The following is a 24,248-nucleotide window of genomic DNA, read 5'->3' on the forward strand; positions in this document are numbered from 1 at the left end:
CCTGCAGCGATCGAACCGCTCGGATCCGGGGTCTGCAGTGGCTCGAGGGTATCCAGACCCGGGGGCTTGGGGCCACTTCAAATGTAAAGGGGGTATTTACAGGGAATAAGAGTTTGTGACGCCACCCGTGGTTCACGGTAAGGGGAGTACCACCGCTGCCGATGGGAGTACCCGGGGGAGATAGAGTGGGGCAGCTAGATGACGTTTCCCTCCATGGGTAGGGGAGGCCCCGGGACTCTGGATGGTGAAAGTGGTGTAGGGGAGCGTGGTGCAGGTTGGAAGCAGGGGAGGGCAGCATACTCACTCAGGGGGTGTTGGTGAAGATGCGACCGTAAAGCAGACTCTGACAACAAGGTAAACCAAGTCTCTGGGTACCACTGCCCTCTTGGGGGAGCTCGTCTGGGTATCCGTCCCCTCTGGTACTGCCGGGTGGTCCGGAGCCTGCCTTCATGTACAAATTAGAAGTGTTCTGGTGGCCTGTTGGGTTACAGCTGTCCGGGTCCCACTCCCTACTTGTTGGTAGTGGAGCTGTGCTCTCAAGGGCTCACGCTTGGGATTTCTGTGGGCTGCCTGGGATGGAAAGCCTTATCCCCCTCGTTGCGCTAGAGCCCCTGATCTCTAAGCTTCTTGGGGACAGTCCATAAAGTCACTATCCTCCACAGGTTAATTGCCGGGTTGCCTGAAGCTACTCCCCGACCTAGGGTCCTGTACCCTGCCGTACTTTCGGTCCCGGACCAGTTATTAGACTCAAGCTGCTGACTGTCCTCCATGACCGGGTCTACACACCCAGCCTCAATACCCTACGACCGGGTCTCCGACTCCTCCGGGCCCAGACCACTGTCTGCGACCCAAGCTGTAACATACAGGGAGCCACAACTCCCTCAGCTCCTCACTTCTCGAGGGCTAATACTACTCTGCTCTCTACTTCCCTCCCACCAACCAACCTGACCCCTAGGTTGGCGGCCCTATTCCAGCTCAGCAGCCCACTAGTGTGTCTGACAGGGTGTGGTGTGAGGTGTGTTTGGGATTTGGACTCTGATGGAGGCAGTACCATAGGTTGGGAACCCAGAACCATAAAGGGTTGAGCCCAGCACTAAAGAGTAGAAAGTGCAGTACCCGAACCATCTGAGCTGCGACACCATCCGCCCAAGAGGACAGCACCCGCAGCGGCGGCTAATCCCTGGCCGCACACCACAGGTGGTGTCACACGACAACTACTCCCAACATCCTCAACCCCTTCATCCTCATCTCCCCACCATCATCCCATCATCCATCCCTTTGTGGACACCTCGGGGTCACGAAACCAGTCAGGGCCACTCGTGACATTCCCTGACCCTCACCGGCCCTGTGACGAGTATTCCCAAGGCCCTGTGGGGTGCTTCACTGGCATATTCATTGCTCCACATGGCCACTATTATGTGTGTGGAGAGCAGTGAATATCCATAGTCTTTAATACTGACACACATAAGGACTTGGCACCTGTCCACACTGCCAAAAGTTCCTGGTTTACTAACCACAGTATCACTGTACTTGATTGGTCAGCAAACTCGCCTGACCTAAACCCCATAGAGAATCTATGAGAGACACCAGAGCCAACAATGCAGACAAGCTGAAGGCTGCTATCAAAGCCACCTGGGCTTCCATAATACCTCAGCAGTGCCACAGGCTGATCACCTCCATGCCACGCTGCATTAATGCAATAATTCATGCAAAAGGACCCGACCAAGTATTGAGGTATTTACTATACAGACTTTTCAGTGGGCGCCAACATTTCTGAGTTTAAAATAATTTTTTCAGTTGGTCTTATATAATATTCTAATTTTTTGAGGAGGTGGGCGGGATGTTACGTCCCGCTCATCTCCACCCCTCCGCTTCTATTGGCCAGCCGCTGTGTGACGTCGCTGTGACGCCAAAAGTCCCTCCCCCTTCAGGAAGAGGATGGGTGCCGCCCACAGCGACGTCGTCCGGGAAGTAAGTACGTGTGACGGGGTTAACGACTTTGTGCACCACGAGCAACTAATTGCCGGTGACACACAAACGACGGGGGCGGGTACGATCGCTCGTGCGATCACACGATAGATCGTTCCGTGTGACGTCGCCTTAACAGAAATAAACACTTGAAATAGATCACTCTGGGTGTAATGACTCTATATAATATATAGCAATAGATCCCTCTCTGTGTAATGACTCCATATAATATACTGTAGTAATAGATCACTCTGTGTGTAATGACTGTATATATGTTGCGTCCGGGTGGTGGAAACACTGGACCGTACACCGGATTCCCCTGGTGAGGCAGCCAGGGCGGTCACCCCGCCAGAGGGCCTTGATGCACGGCAGCCGAAGCACTAATGGTAGCAAGACAGTCTGTATAGAGAGCTGGAAAGTAGATGTCCCTGGGAACACAGAGTTCTAGACGGTAGTCCGGGTGATGAGGCTCAGGGTACGAGGCCGGGTTGTAAGGTCAGGCGGAATCCGGAACCTGCTGAGCGAGATGGCAGGTCACCAAACGGAGCCAGGGACCGGAGACTGGCGGAACTGAAGAGGTGGTGGAACATCAGCCGACAGTCACTGTCAGGAGTACTGGAGCAGACGTGGTCATGACCGGCTGGCGTGGCAGGACAGGCTCTGCGAGACAGACAGGGGTTAATACTGGACAAAGCAATACGGGGACCTGAACTCCTAGCTTACTAAACACGTGGAACAGGCCCCGCCCACCAGGAAAGAGAATCCTCTTATACCCTGTACCTGTCTATGCAATATCCTGTTTCTAGACGCTGGCCCTTTAAGAGAGGGTCAATGACCGTGCACGCGCCCTAATGCACATGCGCGAGGCCCGTGTGCCAGAAGCCAGAGCAGGAAGTGGTGCAGAAGAAGCAGGAGTGCCCGGCAGTGTGTCCTGCGTCGCAGAAGGGGCGCCGGGAGCGGGGAGCAGGACGTGGAGGGTGCAGGCGAGGGAGAGGAAGTAGGGACTGGAGCAGTGAGCAGGGGGCGCCGTCGGGGACCGGAGAGCAGGGCACAGGAACCGGGGAGCGGGCCACGGGGACCGGAGAGCGTGACAATATAATATGAGTTTCAGTTTTTGTATTGAATTACTTAAATAAATTAACTTTTTGATGATACTGTATTCTAATTTAGTGAGATGCACTTGTAACTGGGCATGTCTGTACCCACCACACCTATACTGCGATCCGCTGCCACAATTCCCTTTCTGCACTTGTACCTACCTCGCATTTCTTGCTATGTCCTTTTTGGGAAGGGTTGAATAATTAGCGTTGAAAAGATTTTCAAGACTTAATTATAGTGTTGTGCAAAAAGTATGATAAAAGCAAAAGTGTCAATGTCAACAGAAAGTATAGCGTTAAAGGAAAAAATAAACATACTATGATTACTAATGCTGGTGCCACTTGCAATAATAGAAGCATCAATGCCAGCCTAAGAACTAGCTGTCCAGCCTCAATATACTACCAAACACGGGTCACAATTGACCTCCTTGTCTCGTCAAGTGCATCAGTGGGGAGGAAGCAGAGGGCATTATGGAATATATAGTGCACAACTCATCTCAGTCAGAGCAGGATGATGTTACCTCTGACAGCGACACCATCAGATTCAGTCATGCTTATGCAAAGAAAATAGTCTACCTGATGATAAATAACATAGAGGGATAATTTTTGGATCTGATTAAAGTTTCAGATTTTTCTCCTCTAATAGTCTTTTGTAGTTGATAAAGACTGGATGTTAAATTCCTTTTTTGATGCCTAATTTTTGTCTGTCTTCCTTAAAACTGTACATGCTTTCTCTCGACACTGGAAATATGTTTAAGAGTCTGTGCGCACTGGGAAATTTGTTTTTCTTAAGAAAAATCCGCACCCTCTGGCAGAATTCCGCACCCGCGGCAGAAAATGCACCAATAACGCACCCGAAATCCACATGCGGTTTTACCGCTGTTTGTTGTGGTTTTGTTGCATTTTTTCCGCGTGTTGGTCCTGGTGGTTTCTTAACCATTATTGAATGGTAAAACTGCAGGTACCTGCTGAAAAGAAGTGATATGCTACTTTTTTTTTGCTGCAGAAAATCTGCAGAAATTCTGCAGCAAAACCTGTAGGAAAAAACGCAGTGTGTGCACAGCATTTGGATTTCCCATAGATTTTGCTTGGGAAGGACTGCGGAAAAATTAGGAACAAAAACCGCATCTTTCTGCAGCAAACACCGTGGCAAATCCGCGGCAAACAACGCAGTCTGCGCACAGGGCCATTTTTACTAGTCATATCTCATCCTTTTTTCTTGTATGAAACCCGCTGTGTGAACTTGCACAAAGGCTACATTCGCATCATAAGCTTCTAGTGAGATTTTGAGGTTTCAGAATTTCTGCAGCCTTTCTGCACCTATTATGCATATTAGGCTACTTGCGGTTTTTTACATTGTGTCTTTTTAAATGTGTTTTTATTACGATTTTGTTGCTGCGGCTTTTGCATCTCTTTGGCGTGTCATGCTGCTATGTTGTTAATACATCCTGGTATTTGGCTTTGACAAAACTTTACTGATACAGTCACATTTGGATTACATGCGTTTTTGATGTGTTTCTGCAATGGAAAAGGACTAAAAATGCATGTGCAGTTTTAGCTGCAGTTTTTCCACATCTAATGGGAGTCTAATGGAAAAATCCACAAATAAAACTCAACGTATCCGCAAGAGAGCAAGATTAATCTACTGATGGTGATGGGCAGACCCACAGATACCCAGGATCCGCAGGTCCAACCAGGTTTTAAAAATCAACCTGGTTTGGGCCCAGAATTAATCCCGGATATCTGGCTGGATTCCAGTCCCCATATAAGTCTATGGGGACCCGAATAATGAACTGTAACCCCTTCACCCTCAGGCCTGAAAACACCTTCATTACCAGGCCATTTTTTACGATTCTGACCAGCGTCACTTTGACAAGTTGTAACTTTTGAACGCTTCAACAGATCCCGGTGATTGTGACATTTTTTCGTGATATATTGTACTTTATGATAGTTGTAAATTTAAGATGATATTTTTTGCATTTATTTGTGAAAATTTCAGAAATTTGGCGAAAGTTTTAAAAATGTCGCAATTTTCAAACTTTTAATTTTTATGCCCTTAAACCAGAGTCATGTCACACAAAATACTTACAAAATAACATTTCCCACATGTCTACTTTACACCAGTGCAATTTTTGAAACAACATTTTTTTTTGTTAGGAAATTAGAAGGGTTCAAACTTTATCAGCAATTTCTCATTTTTCTAACAAAATTTACAAAACCATATTTTTAGGGACCACATCACATTTGGAGTGACTTTGAGAAGAGTAAGTGACAAAAAATACCCAAAAGTGACACCATTCTAAAAACTGCACCCCTCACTCTGCTCAAAACTACATCCAAGAAGTTTATTACCCCTTTAGGTTCTTCACAGAAATCAAAGTAATATGGAAGGAAAAAATTAAAATTTTACTTTTTTACAGAAAAATGTTACTTTAGCCATTAAATTTAGCATTTTCACAATTAGGAAAAAATGCACCATACCATGTTTTCTGCATTTTCTTTTGAGTACGCCGATACCTCATATGTGGTGGAAATCAATTGTTTGGGCACAAGGTAGGGCTCGGAAGGGAAGGCGCACCATTCAAATTTTTTAAAGCAAAATTAGCTGCAATCAATAGCGGACACCATGTCGCATTTGGAGACCCCCTGAGGTGCGTTAATAATGGAGCTCCCCACAAGTGACCCCATTTTGGAAACTAGACCCCTCAAGGAATATATCTAGATGTTTGGTGAGCCCCTACAACTCCTGGGGGCTTCACAGAAGTTTATAATGTTGAGCCATGAAAATAATTTTAATTTTTTTTTACCACATAATTGTTGTTTCAACCAGGTAGGTTTTTTTTCAAGGTATCAGGAAAAAATGCACCATAAAACTTATTGTGCAATTTCTCCTGACTATGCAGAAAAATCCCGAAATACGTGATACAGGTGAAACACACAACAGATCTATTCACTAATGAGGCACCAGACTCTATTTTCCCAGGTGAAGACACTCGTATCTTCACAGCATAAATTGACATGCTGCATCTAGAGAAAGCCACGTTGCATGTCAGTTTAAGCTAAGGAGAAAAGAAGCACAGAGGGCATGGGATTTTTATCAATCCATCTACTGTGCTTGTACCGCACAACAGAGTGGCTTGGAAACAGCAAAAACACAATGTGTCCAATGTGATGTTATTCCTGACCATGGACATGCACCCTTACACATAATCCCAGTGCAAGCACTCAGTGTGGAGCACAGGATAAATATGAGCCACACTGTACAGCAATCTTTTAGAGGCAAAATGAACAAATCAATAGCGGTTGAAAAATCAGCTTTATTTATTACTTTTTTATGCCGTTCACTGTGCAGTATAGGTGCTTAGGCGGCTTTATTCCTCTGGTCAGTACGATTACAGCAATACCAGGTTTATATCATTTTTTAGGTTTGGCGACTATCACACTAAAAACCACTTTTTACAAAATAAAGGATTTTTGCATCACAGTATTTTGAAGCCTATAATTGTTTTTATTTTTCTGCCGACAGAGTCATAATGAGGACTTGTTTTTTGCGGGATGAGTTGAAGTTTTTATTGGTACCATTTTTGGTCACATAATTTTTGATCGCTTTTTATTCCATTTTTTGTGAGGCAGAATCAAGAAGAAACAGCAACTGAGGAATTGTTTGGTTTTTTTTTTATGCTGTTCTCTGTGCTGTAAAAGTGATAAGATAGTTTTATTCTTCAGGTCGGTACAATTACAGCGGTACCATATTTATATAGTGTTTTTTTCTTTTGCCGCTTTTACACCATAAAAACTATTTTATAAGGAAAAGAAAACAGTTTTTGCATTATTGCATTCTGAGAGCTATAACTGTTGTTTTTTTTGGCTGACGAGGCTGTATGGTGCTTGTTTTTGCTGGACAAGATGATGTTTTCAGTAATACCATTTTTATTTAGATATGACTTTTTGATCGCATTTTATTCCACTTTTTTGTCAGCTGTACATTGAAAAGACATAGTGTTGTGAATGTCATCCGAGTAGGTACTGGTGTGGAGCTCCCTCTGGTGGCCAGGAATGGTAATGAAGCTGAGTTGGAATCTGTGATTCAGACAGGTGATGGAATTAATTGGGAATCCAGGAAATCCTATTGCAGATCAGCCTAGTTTATTTAGGAGAGCATTGTGTGCCTGGTAGTTGCCAGTGATAAATGTTCCTGTCTGCTTCTGAAGATGGCTGGGAGTTTTCCCTTCTGATTTTCCCATTTATTTGGTGCCTGAATGTACTCCAGATAAGTTTACTGTTTCTATGCTTAATTGCTGGATTTGCACTTAAAAGAGTGTTTCTGCATATTTCATTTAGTTCTGTGTTTGGTTTTTTGAATGTGAGGATCTGTCTTTCTGCTTTTGTGACCAGGACAGTCCCTCCAGCAAGAAAGGGAGCTTGCTCCCTGGTCTGTTTTGTATTATTTGCACTTTAGAAAATTACTTGTTCTGTGATTTTGTTTCTTCCCATTATATCTGCAGTTCTGTTTAAAGTGTCAAGCACAAGAGTATCTGATATAGTGGGGGAGAATCTGTGTGGTCTCAGTATTTTTTATTATCAGGAGATTTGTATTTTTTCAGGGTTTTTTGCTGGCCGCAATCAGTTATCTGTCCTGTCCTGTTCTATCTAGTAAGTCGGGCCTCACCTTTGCTGATCTATATTTTCTATCTGTGTACTGTGTTTTCTTACATTACCGTTGTTTAATGTTGGGGGCTGGCATTTTCTTTGGGGACTACTCCGAGGCAAGTTAGGGTTCCTCATTTCTATCTTTAAGGTGTAGCAAGTTTCTCAGGCAGTGACGAGGTGTCTAGGTGTGTTAGGAACATTCCACTGCTACTTCTAGTGTTGTCTGATAGATAGGGGATTGCGGTCAGATCAGTTCCAACTACTCTTGTGGTTTTTGTTATTTCCTTATTAATGTGATTTTTCGTGATTGTCAATGGTTACCAGATCATAACAACATAGTTTTTGCTACCTTTAAAAGGGCTAACTAGTGTGACAGTTTTATAGCTTGGGTTGTTATGCACGTGGCAATATCAAATATGTGGACTTTTTTTTGTTTATTGCAATTTTTTTTACACAGATATAACTATTTATTGGAATAATTTTTTGCTCTTTATTTTCTGATTTTTTTTTATAGCTTTTTCCTTTTTCTTTAACTTTTTTTTACTTTTTCACTTAATCCCTTTATGGGACAGCACCATACAGTGCTCTAATCACAGCTCCAATGTGCTGTCAGCACTGCACTGAGAGAGTGTGTGTGATCACGCAGCAGGCATGATCACACAGGGTCTCCATGGGCTCCCAGTATTCAGGTGACCCAGAAGTCATCATGACAAGATCAAGTCACCATGACAACCTGGGGGTTCTGGTGGGGGTCCTGATCAGAAGGGAAAGGAAGTGTGATCCCTCTCCAAATACCCTATGTGTCGCAATCGGTATCAATCGTGGCAATTAGGGGGTGGCCTCTCTGACGGACCCTAGGCACGGCAGTTTGCCGACTTCACAGGACAGTCCCAAATCTGGTGCTTGACACTTCCGCAGTAGAAGCATTCTCCTGCCACTCGCCGAGACTCCTGATGCAGTCTGGACTCTGCGACTTGGTCCACCTCCATGAGCTCGTGCAAGGTAGTGGTCCTGGTGGGATGAGGAAACATGGGTTGTTTGAAGGTGGATGCCAGATGCAGGGTTGTTCTCTCTCTCGTGACTTCTCTGGCACGCTCCTGGAAGCATAAGTCTGTACAGGTTGCCAGGGAGATCAGATCCTCCAGAGTGAAAGGTACATCCCGGCCTACTAGTTTGTCCTTGATTCTACTGGACAATCCCACCCAGAAGGCTGCTACCAACGCCTTGTTGTTCCATTCAATTTCTCAGGACAGGGTGCGAAGCTTGATGGCATACTGTCCCACAGGGAGATTCCCTGGCGAATTCTCATGAACAATGAGGTACTAGCGGCGAGGTGTCCCGGATCGTTGAATACTTTGCGGAACGTAGCTAGGAAGGCAGACAGGTGTTGGATGATCGGATCATTCTTCTCCCAGAAGGGATTCATCCATGCCAGGGCCTGTCTGGTTAGATGCAACATGATGAATGCCACTTTGGAGTGATCAGTCACCAGTTGCATGGGTGACAGTTCGAAGTGCAAGGAGCACTGGTTCAGGAACCCGCGGTACAATCTTGGGTCCCCTCCATACATTGGTGGGGAGGTCAGGTGAGTTCTGGAAATGCATATCGGCGACTCCACAGGCACTGCAGTAGCAGAGGGACCCGGGTTCTGCAGAGCGTACAGACGAGAATCCACAGACACCATGTACTTCGACATGCACCTCTGTGCTTCATGCTGGCAGGAAAGTTCTCTCTGCATCTCGACAAGCTGGGAGGCATCCATGGATCCGAAGACTTGCATAGACGCCAGACGGGATTCAACGGACTTCATGTGTGCCACTAGCTTCACCTGGGTCTCTTGTTGGTGGGTGAGCTTTTGATGCATGTCTGCCAGGTAAGTAGGCTTGGTCCTGGCGGAGTCCATGACCTGAGCAAACTACTATAGTTGCCGAGGGGTGGCGAGCATACGGGGGTGGACCACAGGAATCACTTCCGGGTAATGGGACATCGGCCCTTTAAGAAAGGGGCGTGGCCACACGCACACCCTATGGGTACTCACTGAAGGCCTGCGTGTGGACTGGAAGAAGGAAGAAGCCGCGGAAGACCCTGAGGCAGGAGAGGGGAGCATGTAAGTGCTTGGCAGGAGACGAGACCGGGGACCCTGCCGAGGCTTGGGACCGGAGTTAGCCAAGATGCCGCGCTGGGGCCATGCACAGAGTACATGGGACCAGGAGACAGGTGAAGAGAGGGGTGCCCCCTCTGCAGACTGGGAGTGGGAGCATACGGGGATGCTATGTTGGAACCGAGCACTACAACTACCATGCTCTGGTGCTCGGTACTCACAATAACTAGTGATGAGCGAGCACTACCATGATCAGGTGCTCAGTACTCGTGTCGCGGGTGGAGGAGGGGACGCTGCGCTCTCCCACTGCTCGGGTCCGGCCGCTGCTGCCGCTGCTCTGTGGTGGCTCGAGCGGTGGGCCGGATCCCAGGGACTCCTCGCCCGTGAGTGAAAAGGGTGGGGATTTGATTGTGGGGGATTTAAGTATTGTCCGTGACGCCACCCACGGTTGTGGTGATATTGGTGACACCACCGCTGCTCTAGAGCGGTGACAAGGAGCAGCTTTGTTGTTAGTTCTCCCTTCCGTGGGTAGGGGGTTGGTTGTCCCGGGGCCTGGTGATGGGGGTAGGGATGGATGGCAGGCGGGTTACGGGGCCTGGTGAGGTGCAGGGTCGCGGGGGCAGCGCTGTGCCGCACGGCACGGTGGTACTCACTCAGCCAATGATGAGGATGACTCGCCCACCCCAGGGCTATGGGACACCCGGTGCCGGGCCGGACTAGTCCGGGGGTAGTCAGTGGTGGCGGGGCCCGACTCCGTGGCCCTAGTGGGTGTCAGTTTAAATATGGCTGGTGACTTGGGAGCAATTAAAGTATTTGTTTTGTGACGCCACCTGTGGTTTGCGGCTATTAAGCCGCCGCTGCTGTGTGAGGCCTCCGGGGTGATGATACGGCAGCAATGGTGGTACTGCTCCCCACAGGTGGAGCGGGGTCCTGGGGACACTGTTGGTGCTCGTGAAAGTCTATGGTGTTGTGTGGATAACACGGTGCAGGGCCGACAGGCAATGAAAGAAACAGGCAAAAACAACAGTCTCTTTACCTTCTCCTCTTTTACTTTAAGGACAGTCCAGTCCTGGGAGACCGTCACAGGTGGTGAAGGAGATCCGGTCGGCCTGGAAGTATTTGGGGTGATCTTTTTGGCCAGCTGAGTATGAGGCCTACTCCTTTTCTTTTCTTTACTAATATAGGACCCTGCTCTCTGGATCTAGCAATGGCCCTCTTGCTGCTGTTGTAGGCCCTGGTGGCCACAGACTCCGATGTCCGAGTCTCTTCTGTGCCTCTCTGCTACTCCTGCTTCCCTGGGCCAAGCTGCGTCAGCTCTAGGCCCCAGATCCACAGGACAGCACACTCTGCGTCTGCTTGCAATCACTTCTCTCTACAGACTGACCACTAACTCCTCCCTCAGGTCAGACTTAAGGAATGCTCCCTGGAACTCCAGGTTCAGAGCTCCCCCTGCTGGCCTGAGGGAGAACTGCGTTGGATGTTAAACTTACTGGCCAAAGATTCCCAATTACCTCCAGGCTCAGCATTAACCCTTTGGAGGGGCAATGCTGTTGTGACGACCAGGTCCTGGGGCGCCACAAGGACACAATTCTCGGTAAAACACACGGCTGGATGGACGGGTCCCACAGACGGCTGCGGTGTTGTTTCTCCCAGCAAGTTGATGGTGACTGCCTTTCCCTGCACCTATGTACGGTAGATGGTTCCAATGGGTTCCACCGGTAACCCGCTCCCCAGCTTGGATATGGGCTGGAGGAGCCCCTTTTGCCCGCAGGCTCTGGCCCTGGGAAACGGTTGCCTTGGCGGTGGCAGTGTCTCCCTTCCTTGGTTGGACTGTTGCCTTCTGTCTGGACTTGGCTGCTGGGAAACCCAGGAGGTTCCCTTCACTAACGAATTCGGCAAATTCACGGCGACTCCTAGCCTTGCCGGGGTCCGTAAGCCCCTGCCAGATGGTGCTGGCTTCTCTTTGCGTACCGGTCCGGTTCCGCCGGGCCACCGCCCGTCCACGGTCCTTACGGTAGACTCCGATAGGCCACTCCTGCAGACGGTCACCACCGTCTGCCAACCTTGCTGATCTGTCCGGGCCACACACCCGGACCAACTTCAGTCTGCTGAGCTGCCACTTTCCTTCCTTCCACTTTCACTTCCCTAGCTGAACTCCTTACTTTTCCCTCCTCCAGGACTGTGAACTCCTCGGTGGGCGGGGCCAACCACCTGGCCCACCTCCTGGTGTGGACATCAGCCCCTGGAGGAAGGCAACAAGGGTTTTGTGTCTGACTTCGGTGTTCCTGACCGGGAGTTTGGGGTGTGTGGGTGTTGTTCTCTGTGGCCCCTGGCTTGTCCAGGGTGCCACACTTGTAACTAGTGATGAGCGAGCACTACCATGCTTGGGTGCTCAGTATTCATAACTAGTGATGAATGGGCACTACCATGTTCGGGTGCTCTGTACTCGTAACTAGTGATGAGTGGGTACTACCATGCTCGGGTGCTCAGTACTCGTAACTAGTGATGAGCGTGCACTACCATGCTCGGGTACTCCGTACTTGTAACTAGTGATGAGCGAGCACTACCATGCTTGGGTGCTCAGTACTCGTAACTAGTGATGAGCGGGCACTACCATGCTTGGGTGCTCAGTACTCGTAACTAGTGATGAGCGAGCACTACCATGCTCGGGTGCTTGGTACTCGTAACTAGTGATGAGCGAGCACTACCATGCTCGGGTGCGCTGTACTCGTAACTAGTAATGAGCAGGCACTATCATGCTCGGGTGCTTGGTACTCGTAACTAGTGATGAGCGGGCACTATCATGCTCGGGTGCTTGGTACTCGTAACTAGTGATAAGTGAGCACTACCATGGTCAGGTGCTCAGTATTCATAACTAGTGATGAAACATATAGTGATCAGGCCTCCCACATCACCAGAGGGGACCCTTGGGTAGCCAGAAGGGGTTAACTTTCAATTCCCAGCTAGGGGTGTGTTCAGGGGCTAGTTGCTAGGAAGCAGGGCAGAGAGAGAGAAAAAAGAGGGGAGTCGAGAGGAAGAAGTTGAAGTGTGTGGAAGGGAGCAGAGGAGCTCTCGTGTCAGACAGGTCCTGAGGAGTGCAGTAGCTGAAAGCGGGGGAGAAAGGAGTACCGTGGGTCGGCCTGAAAACCATCCAGAGAGAAGGGTGGCTGAGTACGGAGATCCCGGTATCCGAGCACACAAGGGGAACTAGATCCCCAGTACAGGCAGCAGATCATCCAGAGCTGCTTAACCTACAGGTGGGGGGGGTACTTCATGCCCTCACCACGACTACACAGAGCTTGAGCCAAGCAGCAATCACCAGGCCCATAAGGGGACAGGGCCAGAAGCCATCCCACCAAGGCCACGCTGCCGGCAGACGAGCCAGAGAGAGGGGAGCAGGGTGGTAACAGCTTCCCTGGAGGGGTCCTACCACGCTTCAAGCAAAGGATCCTCCTAAAACAGAAAGAGTGCAAGGAAGGCGAGTGGACAGCTACCCTCAGAACGGCCTCCTGGAATTCCTGGTTCAACCTGGTTATCACAGTGTCGCCCGGGCATCTCACCGTGACCTCCAAACAGTGAGTAAACACGTTGAAAGACTTCTTGGACTGTGTTTGAGTCATTCTGCGACCTGTGGTCCCACACACATACACCGGGGCCTGGGGCTTGCCTCACTCTCAGGGGGCTAATATACTGACTGCACCCACCATCCGTCCCAGGCATCCCTTAATCTGCAGTGGCGGTCCCCGCTGACCGCAATACTGAGAGTGGCGTCACGACAATCCCAAAAAGAAGGTTCCCTACCTGTGACCAGATCCAGCTGCGTGGAGTCCCTGAAGGTAATGCACCGACACAGCGTTTGCGGGGCTCCACATCTGGTCACCAAAAGGACCGGCGACCTACCTCCTGGAGGTTTTTGGGTGGGGTTCGGACATGTGGGTGGTTGGTGGTGGAATGGTACCTGGTATGTTTAAATGTAAATAATTGCCCCTGTGTGAAAAAAGTTTGTATTTACCTTTTTCTTTTCTCTTGTCTTTGCAGCCCGAGGACGTGCTGATGATAACTAAGGGGGAATGTGGCGCCCCTGACCTGGTCAGGCACCACAGAGTATTGCACCCATGCGGGAGCAATGCTTCCAGGTAATCTCCAAAGGCCAGGATGAGGCGCACACACAAACATATAGTGATCAGGCCTCCCACATCACCAGAGGGGACCCTTGGGTAGCCAGAAGGGGTTAACTTTCAATTCCCAGCTAGGGGTGTGTTCAGGGGCTAGTTGCTAGGAAGCAGGGCAGAGAGAGAGAAAAAAGAGGGGAGTCGAGAGGAAGAAGTTGAAGTGTGTGGAAGGGAGCAGAGGAGCTCTCGTGTCAGACAGGTCCTGAGGAGTGCAGTAGCTGAAAGCGGGGGAGAAAGGAGTACCGTGGGTCGGCCTGAAAACCATCCAGAGAGAAGGGTGGCTGAGTACGGAGATCCCGGTATCCGAGCACACAAGGGGAACTAGATCCCCAGTACAGGCAGCAGATCATCCAGAGCTGCTTAACCTACAGGTGGGGGGGGTACTTCATGCCCTCACCACGACTACACAGAGCTTGAGCCAAGCAGCAATCACCAGGCCCATAAGGGGACAGGGCCAGAAGCCATCCCACCAAGGCCACGCTGCCGGCAGACGAGCCAGAGAGAGGGGAGCAGGGTGGTAACAGCTTCCCTGGAGGGGTCCTACCACGCTTCAAGCAAAGGATCCTCCTAAAACAGAAAGAGTGCAAGGAAGGCGAGTGGACAGCTACCCTCAGAACGGCCTCCTGGAATTCCTGGTTCAACCTGGTTATCACAGTGTCGCCCGGGCATCTCACCGTGACCTCCAAACAGTGAGTAAACACGTTGAAAGACTTCTTGGACTGTGTTTGAGTCATTCTGCGACCTGTGGTCCCACACACATACACCGGGGCCTGGGGCTTGCCTCACTCTCAGGGGGCTAATATACTGACTGCACCCACCATCCGTCCCAGGCATCCCTTAATCTGCAGTGGCGGTCCCCGCTGACCGCAATACTGAGAGTGGCGTCACGACAATCCCAAAAAGAAGGTTCCCTACCTGTGACCAGATCCAGCTGCGTGGAGTCCCTGAAGGTAATGCACCGACACAGCGTTTGCGGGGCTCCACATCGGCACTACCATGCTCAGGTGCTCAGTACTCGTAACTAGTGATGAGTGAGCACTACCATGCTCGGGTGCTCCGTACTCGTAACTAGTGATGAGCGGGCACTACCATGCTCGGGTGCTCCGTACTCGTAACTAATGATGAGCGAGCACTACCATGCTCGGGTGCTTGGTACTCGTAACTAGTGATGAGCAGGCACTATCATGCTCGGGTGCTTGGTACTCGTAACTAGTGATGAGCGGGCACTACCATGCTCGGGTGCTCTGTACTCGTAACTAGTGATGAGTGAGCACTACCATGCTCAGGTGCTCAGTACTCGTACCTAGTGATAAGCGGGCACTACCATGCTCGGGTGCTCCGTACTCGTAACTAGTGATGAGCGAGCACTACCATGCTCGGGTGCTTGGTACTCGTAACTAGAGATGAGCGGGCACTCGTTACTCGTAACTAGTGATAAGCGGGCACTACCATGCTCGGGTACTTGGTACTCGTAACTAGTGATAAGCGGGCACTACCATGCTCGGGTGCCTGGTACACGTAACTAGTGATGAGTGAGCACTACCATGCTCGGGTGCTTGGTACTCATAACAAGCAGTTGATGTTTGAATGGGCGGGACTCAAGTACTCTAGAAGAGTGGAAGTCAATGGGAACTCGAGCATTTTTCCGGAAGATCATCCAGAAAAATGCTCAAGTCCCCCATTAACTTCCACTATACTCAGATCACACCGACTGCTTATTATGTGTACTGAGCACAAGAACATGGTAGTGCTCACTCATCACTACATATTACCACATGTGAAAATGAAATATTTGGGGAAAAAGCTAAATTTCAAGGGAAAAAAAAAAATATTTCATATTTTCTTCCATTTTGCCTTTATTCCTGTCTAGCACCTGAAGGGTTAATGTGTCGCCCAGGGAATGGGGTACGCAGTCCCGGGTAGTGTATAACTGAGGAATGTCACTTTGGTGGCCGTTGCCCGGTCCCGTACCCTGGGAGCTTTTTAATGGGGAGTATTTACAGGGGAGATTAAAGTCATAGGTGTGTGACGCCACCTGCGGGTCGCGGTTAAGATTGTGGAACCGCCGCTGCTGAGTTGATTATCCCCCATAGCTGGTGGTAATGGCAGCTATGGTGGTAGGCCCTGGGAGATGTATGATGGAGTAATAAGGGAGGCCACACCATGAGTTGTAGTTAACAGTCTCTACTCACTCGTGACCCTCGGACGGCTGGTTCAGGTCCCTGTAGTTCCATTACCAGTTGATGACTCGGTTGCTCTGTCCCCGCCACCCTCAGTGTAGTTGGGTCCCCGTAGCGTGGCGCGTTTGGGGCCCAACTGTCCCTTTTTGGTGGCAGTCTCCTTGTCCGTATGGCGGGCAGTGTGGACCCTGTAGGGCTGGTCTGTGTCCCGAACCCTGATACTTGCTTTACTGCTCATGCCCCCGTATCTGTGGGTCAGTGAGGTCCATGAAGGTCCCCTTACTGTGCAGGTATTTGCCAGGCTGTCTGTCGCCTGACCTAGGGCCCTGTGCTCCGTGCGTGCTCTGGTCCCAGCGGTACTCGGGTGTACCTACCCTGGCGACCACTCTCCTGTGCCCCGGGCCACCGTTACGCGACCCAGCTCTAGGCACATCTTTCCACTTTCACTTCCTACTCAGACTGTCTGCTGTCGCCTCCCACCAGGTTGTCTATTACTCAGGTCTGGCTCCGCCCTCTAGGTGTCCATTCCCCTGTATCTGACTAACCAATTACCCCTGGTGTGGAGTGGTAACTAAGATTTTGGTGTGTTGCTGGCACTGGTGTTCCAGATCCCAGTGGGTAGGCCCTGCATCCCTGTGAGAATGCAGTTCCTAGTAGTGCCCTGAGTAGCTCAGGGGCGCTACATTAACAAATTCCCTAACAGCAGTTTTGAATATATTGAGGTTTCCAGATTTTTAAATGGTGAGTGAGGGGCTTCCAACTTATACACCCTTCAAAACTGAGTTGGTTAGAAAAAATAGGATTTGAAAATTTCCTTGAAATAAAATGAAAAATTGCTGTTAAATTTTAAGCATCATAATAAAATAAAAGGACATTTAAAAACAATGCTGACGTAATGGGATGGAAAATGATGGGAAATGTTATTTGTTAAAGGGAATCTGTCAGCAGGTTTTTACTACCTCATCTGAGAGCAGCATAATGTAGGCAAAGAGATTATGATTCCAATGTTGTATCACTTAGATTACTGGCTGCAGCTGTTCTTACATAATCAAAGAAATGAGTTTTAGTCATGTAGCTGAGCCCAGGGAGCTGTCCCTCCAATACCAAGCTGTCAATAGCATTGACAGTGAGGTGTAAATTACAGCAGGGGGCGTGTGCACCTGCCAGCTAGTCCTGCAATGTTAATAACAGGGTAATAAAGCCACTAGTTTATGTAAACAATAGCACACACACAGATAAGAGAGATACAGTTGCTTTTTATTTTTCAACCCCTACAGCATGCTGTCCTCAGATTATATAGGGAAAACATGCTGACAGATTCCCTTTAAAAAGTCAAAAGACAGATCTAAAACTATATTGCATACGTTATCACACACAAGTCGCATTGAGGGAATGCATTATTTTATAGTTGTCTATTTTACAGCTTACATAGCAAAAACCTGCTGACAGATTCCCTTTAACTATTTTGTATGGGATTGTGACGCCCTGGCCTATCAGGTCGTCACAAGGGTGCCGTGCAATCTGCCCTTCTGCATGGTACCCGCTCCTCCTTGGTTACGGGTCCTGTCAATTTGGTGTTGCTACCAACAGGTATACATAAATCCTGAGGAACACTCTGCACCACACCCACCAACCACCCATTGGGCAGCCTGAGGGAAATAGGGACACCCAGATGGAGGTATGGAAGAGGGAGGGCAGAGATGTCAGTAGTTGAGTAGTAGTTGAGCAGTGAGACAGCGGTGACAGGACAGGTCACGCTGTGGAGCAGGGCTCCTGTACCCGTCCCAGGTGCCAGACGTTGGCCTGGCCAGAAGGAGCTGGAACCCCGGTCGCAGGGGGTAGTGACAGGGGGCACGGTGCTGCTACAGAGAGCAGGCTGGCTGCCTTGTGCTACAACCGGGCAGGGGCCAGGACACGACGGGGTACGTGTACCCTAGGCTGGGAAGTAGCTCCACGCAGCCCAGTAATTCACCCGACGGGAACGGAGTCTTCAAGAACCGTTCCCCACCCGCTCCAGAATCGGGGATAGGACTTCCCACAACATGGGGGATAGGACTTCCGACAACCGTCCAGAAAATCCCAAGCGTGAACCCTGAGAGCAAGCTCACCCTGCTAGCCACGCAGGTGAGCGAGACCCGAGTAATTCCAAGTGAAAGCGATCCATACGAGAGACACACAGTGCTTAGGGACAAGGCTTCAGACCAACCAGCAACACCAAAGAGGCACGGACCCAGTGTGCTCAACCAACAAAAACAGAGCATTCAAGAGTTTGGTTTACCTGGTGTCAGTGTCAGTGACTTTGGACTGTGTGAGTACCCGATATCCCTTCACCCCCGACGGGTTCCCCACTCCATCCATCACCGAGTCCCGGGGCATCACTCCTCCTGCCCACGGAGGGGTTAATATCTCGAGCTGCCGCACCATCGTCCCCAGGCTCTCCTCCCCCAAACGGCAGCGGTGGTCCCTCACGACACCACACGCCGTGGGTGGCGTCATGAACATTATCCCATTCACCACCCAAAACAAACCCCCCCCCTTTTTATTCCGAGGTAGCCGCGCGACCCTGCCTCAGATCCGGAGACCCCTCGAGCCACTGTGGATCCGGGTCCGAGCAGCCCGTCGGCTGTCGCGGGGACGGCACAGGATGGCTATCTGGTTTAAGGATATAAAAAGTTAAAGGTGTGCAAAGCAGAAAAATATGATGAGTTGACAGTACAAATATAATGCAAAACTAATGTCTCTTCCATTATATATAAACATTCCATTACGCAGCTTGCATTTCTGTAGAAGCCCCATTCATTATTGAGCCCAATTGCAGCTGACATGTTTGCTTCCCTACTAGTTTGCTTGTAGTAATCATAAAATTAATATTTGTATAATTTAATTTTCTGGGTATCCTATGATATACGTCTATCACAAATGTCACTGCTATCAATCACTTTAATTGGAGCTGAGCTTCAGTACCCAAGAATGGCCACTGCACGGCGCTGTGGTGTCAGGCTCTGAATACTATATACTTTCAGTCATTATCCCTGCTGATCAGCGCAGGGCCCTTGTATGTTCTGGATCTTTAATCATAGTTGTTTAACCCATTAGATGCCTATGGGCATGGATTTTATAGTAGTTTGGTCATTTTAGACGTCAATATTACAGTTGCACAAGCAGTAACATTGAATCTGGGGACCACTGATCAGCTACATGAAAATATTACATTCACAAATTTACCTTTGCTTCTATATAATAATTTACTGGGTAGTTTCTAAAATGATTGAGATGCTTCCATATCTCTACATAGTGAAACAAGTGTATTGTGCCAACTGCTGATTATGTTGGGAGGTAAGGCTACTTTCACACTTGCATTCAGCGGAGTCCGTCACTATGGAGAATAGCGCAGTCCGTTAACGCACTGCGCTATTCTCCATAGACTTGTATGGATGACGCACTTTAACGCAAGTGTCAGCGTTGCATCCGCCGGACGACGCAGCGTCGTTATTTTGACGCTGCGTCGGGCGGAAGGAACGCAGCATGTAACGTTTTTTTGAGCAGCGGAATCCTTTGGATTTCACTGCGCATGCTCTCTCTGGCTCCCTCCACCCGTAACCAGGGTACACATCGGGTAACCAAGGAACCCTGGTTACGTGTGCCGGGAGCCCGACACTTCCCCACTCGGCTCCGCCCCCTCCCGCACTCCGTATGTATACATACACACACACACAATCACACACACACACTCTCACACTCACTCACCTGTCCCCCAGTGATGCAGTCCCTGCGGCACTGACGTCCTCAGCCATGGCCCCGCTCGGCTCCACCCACTTCGCACTCCGCCCCCCGCTACCGCCCCCCGCACACATTGTCGGCGACCGTACGATTAGCTGATCACCCGGTGGCCGACTACTGTTAGCGATTAGCTGATCGTTCACAATAGTCTGCCAATGGTAAAACTGTAAAAAAAACAAAACGGATTGCGTTGTTTTGCAGCATCCGTTGTGCCACTATATGCAACACATCCGTTGCATCCGTCACACAACGCAATGCAACGGATACCGTTCAATGCAAGTGTGAAAGTAGCCTTAGTGAAATACTACTGCAAAGGGGCCCACCAGAGAATTCTCCTGCTCTCTGGTGGGCAGTGCTAGCCTGAGGGAGGTAAGTGAAATACTACTGCAAAGGGGTCCACCAGAGAATTCTCCTTGCTGGATGGTTGGGTCCCGCAGCCGGCTGCAGTGTCCCTCCCCGGACAGGTGATGGTGGCTGTCTCTCCCTGCACCTTTGTGTACTGTGTTGACTCCAATGGCTTCCCAATGGTAGTCTGCTCCCCGGTGTATAGATACCGGAGGAGCCCGTTTTGCCCGCAGGCGCTGGCCCTTGGACTTTTAGCCGGTGGCGGTGGCTGTATGTCATCACGGTGTGAGCGGTTGCCTTCAATCGGGACTTGGTTGTTAGGGAACCCCGGGGGTTCCTGTCACATTCGGATTTGACTATTGACGGCGGCTCCAAGCCTGGTCGGTGTCCGATGGCCCTGCCTGGGTGTGCTTAGCTTCACTCCGTTCCCCGGTCCAGTACCGGTGGGCAACCGCCCAGCCCCGGTCCTTACGGCTCTGCGGAGTTCCACCAACTCCACCACCGTCTGCCAACCTTGCTCTCAGTGCCTGGGCTCTGACCAAGACACTTGCAGTACGTGACCTCTCACTTTGACCTCCTGACTCTCACTACTCCAAACTCTATCTGACTGCTTTTCCTGCCTCCAGGCCTGTGAACTCCTCGGTGGGTGGGGCCAACCGCCTGGCTCCGCCCCACCTGGTGTGGACATCAGACCCTGGAGGGAGGCAACAAGGGTTTTGTGTCTGACTAATGTAACTGTCTGGGGAGTGGGGGTGTGTGTGTGTTTTGTCTGTGGCTACCTGGCTAGTCCAGGGCGCCACACAAGCCTGAGGGAGGTAAGTGAAATACTACTCCATAGGAGTCCACCAGAGAATTAACTTGTTGTCAGGTGATACAGTCCAAGGCCCCCTTCACACTTCCGTGAAAAACACGCACGTGTGTTAATGGCCGTTTTTTGGGTCCGTATCCCGTTTTTGTATCCGTTTTTATGGTCCGTGTGGCATCTGTGTGAATTGCGTATGCTAGCCGTGTTTGTGTGTAGAACGTCCGTGTGTGCGTGTGGAATTAACGTGTATGTGTACGTGGAATGTCCGTGTGTGTGATGCACAATGTCGTTTATAAATGTCGGCTGACAGCCGACAGAGTTGCGCGATGAGTATGAACTCGGGTGAACTTCACCCGACTTCATCCTCATACCGTGGCTCTGTCTGTGTCGAGTACTGATTAGCGGTCACCTGTGAAGGATTCACCGGTGACCGCTAATCCCCCGAGTGACTGAAGGACCCCCCTCTCTCATACTCACCGATTCCCGATGCACGGCATTCACACTGCTGCGGCGGCTTTTACTATTTTGAAAAAGCCGGCCGCTCATTAAACAATCTCGTATTCCCTGCTTTCCCTGCCCACCGGCGCCTATGATTGGTTGCAGTGAGACACGCCCCCACGCTGAGTGACAGGTGTCTCACTGCACCCAATCACAGCAGCCGGTGGGCGTGTCTATACTGTGCAGTAAAATAAATAAATAAATAATTAAAAAAATCGGCGTGCGGTCCCCCCCAATTTCAATACCAGCCAGATAAAGCCATACGGCTGAAGGCTGGTATTCTCAGGATGGGGAGCTCCACGTTATGGGGAGCCCCCCACCCTAACAATATCAGCCAGCAGCCGCCCAGAATTGCCGCATACATTAGATGCGACAGTTCTGGGACTGTACCAGGCTCTTCCCGATTTGCCCTGGTGCTTTGGCAAATCGGGGTAATAAGGAGTTAATGGCAGCCCATAGCTGCCAATAAGTCCTAGATTAATCATGTCAGGCGTCTCCCCGAGATACCTTCCATGATTAATCTGTAAATTACAGTAAATAAACACACACACCTGAAAAAATCCTTTATTAGAAATAAAAAACACAAACATATACCCTGGTTCAACAATTTAATCAGCCCGAAAAAGCCCTCCATGTCCGGCGTAATCCAGGATGGTCCAGCGTCGCATCCAGCTCTGCTGCATGGAGGTGACAGGAGCTGCAGCACACACCGCCGCTCTTGTCAGCTCCACGCGGCAAATGAAGAGTGCCGCGCGATCAGCTGAGCTGTCACTGAGGTTACCCGCTGTCAACACTGGATCCAGCGGTGGCTGCGGATAACCTCAGTGACAGCTCAGCTGATCACGTGGCTCTCTTCATTTGCTGCGTGGAGCTGACAGGAGCGGCGGTGTGTGCTGCAGCTCCTGTCACCTCCATGCAGCAGAGCTGGATGCGACGCTGGACCATCCTGGATTCCGCCGGACATGGAGGGCTTTTTCTGGCTGATTAAATTGTTGAACCAGGGTATATGTTTGTGTTTTTTTATTTCTAATAAAGGATTTTTTCATGTGTGTGTGTTTATTTACTGTAATTTACAGATTAATCATGGAAGGAATCTCGGGGAGACGCCTGACATGATTAATCTAGGACTTATTGGCAGCTATGGGCTGCCATTAACTCCTTATTACCACGATTTGCCAAAGCACCAGGGCAAATCGGGAAGAGCCGGGTACTGTCCCAGAACTGTCGTATCTAATGTATGCGGCAATTCTGGGCGGCTGCTGACTGATATTGTTAGGGTGGGGGGCTCCCCATAACGTGGAGCTCCCCATCCTGAGAATACCAGCCTTCAGCCGTATGGCTTTATCTGGCTGGTATTGAAATTGGGGGGGACCGCACGCCGATTTTTTTAATTATTTATTTATTTATTTTACTGCACAGTATAGACATGCCCACCGGCTGCTGTGATTGGGTGCATGAGACAGCTGTCACTCAGCGTGGGGGCGTGTCTCACTGCAACCAATCATAGGCGCCGGTGGGCGGGGAAAGCAGGGAATACGAGATTGTTTAATGAGCGGCCGGCATTTTCAAAATAGTAAAAGCCGCCGCAGCAGTGTGAATGCCGTGCAGCGCTGCGCCGGGGATCGGGGAACGGTAAGTATGAGAGAGGGGGGGAAACTGACCGACAGACTGTGAGAGAGGGACAGACAGACAGAGAGACCGACAGAGAGACAGAGAGACTGACGGACTCAGGGAGATTGCCGACATACACAGAAATAAAAAGAATGGCCGACATCACTAGAAATAAAAACAACAAACGGACACGGACTATAGGTAGATGCATACGTGTTTACTAACGTGTGTGCACATACCCATAGACTTTCATTGTGTCCACGTGTGCGTGCTCCGTGCAGATAACGGACATGCATCCGTGCAAAACGCAAACACATACGGATCACGGACACGCACACACGGACATAATGAAATAACGCACGTGTGACCACAATCATAGATTAACATTGGTGCATGTTTGTCCGTGTCTCCGGTATATACGGAAACGGAACAAACACGCACGTGTTTCACGGACGTGTGAAGGGGGCCTAAGCCTGAGGAAGGTAAGTGAAATACTACTGCAAAGGGACCCACCAGAGAATTCTCCTGCTCTCTGGTGGGCAGTGCAAGCCTGACCATACCTGTGAGTCCCGCCTCCCTGAAAAAGCCATACATATTAGCTATAAATATAAAGGCTCAGCTAAAAAAAAAGCTCCTGGTACTCCTTAAAAGGTTTTTCTCTTCACTGGCATGGAGCCGTGACGTGCAGACATGGTAGTACTTGATTTATTCTGTATGGAGTAAACTGAAAACAGACCTGGAAATAATGTAATAAAATACATTTACAGAATTTTACCAATAACACATTAGTTCTGCCAGATTCCATCTAGATCCAATATCGTTGCAGCCAATCAATGACCTCAAACCGGTCTGAGACCGCTGCAGTCAGTGATTGACTGCAGATTTAGCATGGGGTATACAGGCTGGGGAGTATCCGGGAGCAGTTCCTGATTAATACATATAAAAGATGAGACTATGTTATAACATTATTTTACAAGTATTCCATGTGCAGCACATCTTAGACCCCTATATAGTGTAGGAAGTAGAGCTGAATATCTGTCC

Source organism: Anomaloglossus baeobatrachus, chromosome 9, assembly GCF_048569485.1.
Source record: "Anomaloglossus baeobatrachus isolate aAnoBae1 chromosome 9, aAnoBae1.hap1, whole genome shotgun sequence".
NCBI classification, from domain to species: Eukaryota; Metazoa; Chordata; class Amphibia; order Anura; family Aromobatidae; genus Anomaloglossus; species Anomaloglossus baeobatrachus.